Genomic DNA, 575 nt, shown 5'->3' with positions numbered 1-575 from the left:
CCCAAAGTGCTAGGTTTTCAGGCTTGGGCCCCCGCGCCCCGCGCCTTTTTTTTGTTTTTTTTTTTTGAGATGGAGTCTCGCTCTGCCGCCCAGGCTGGAGTGCAGTGGCCGGATCTCAGCTCACTGCAAGCTCCGCCTCCCGGGTTCACGCCATTCTCCTGCCTCAGCCTCCCGAGTAGTTGGGACTACAGGCGCCTGCCACTGCGCCCGGCTAGTTTTTTGTATTTTTTAGTAGAGACGGGGTTTCACCGTGTTAGCCAGGATGGTCTCGATCTCCTGACCTCGTGATCCGCCCGTCTCGGCCTCCCAAAGTGCTGGGATTACAGGCTTGAGCCACCGCGCCCGGCCTAAAATTTTTTTAAAAAAATAATTGGGCCAGGTGTGCTGGCTCATGCCTGTAATCCCAACAGTTTGGGAGGCCGAGGTGGGCGGATCACGAGGTCAGGAAATTGAGACCATCCTGGCCAGCATTCTCTACTAAAAATACAAAAAATACCTGGGTGTGGTGGCGTATGCCTGTAATCCCAGCTACTCAGGAGGCTGAGGCACGAGAATTGCTTGAACCCAGGAGATGG

The sequence above is a fragment of the Theropithecus gelada genome, chromosome 6 (genome assembly GCF_003255815.1).
Source record: "Theropithecus gelada isolate Dixy chromosome 6, Tgel_1.0, whole genome shotgun sequence".
In the NCBI taxonomy this organism is placed as follows: domain Eukaryota; kingdom Metazoa; phylum Chordata; class Mammalia; order Primates; family Cercopithecidae; genus Theropithecus; species Theropithecus gelada.
This window is presented reverse-complemented; position numbering follows the sequence as displayed.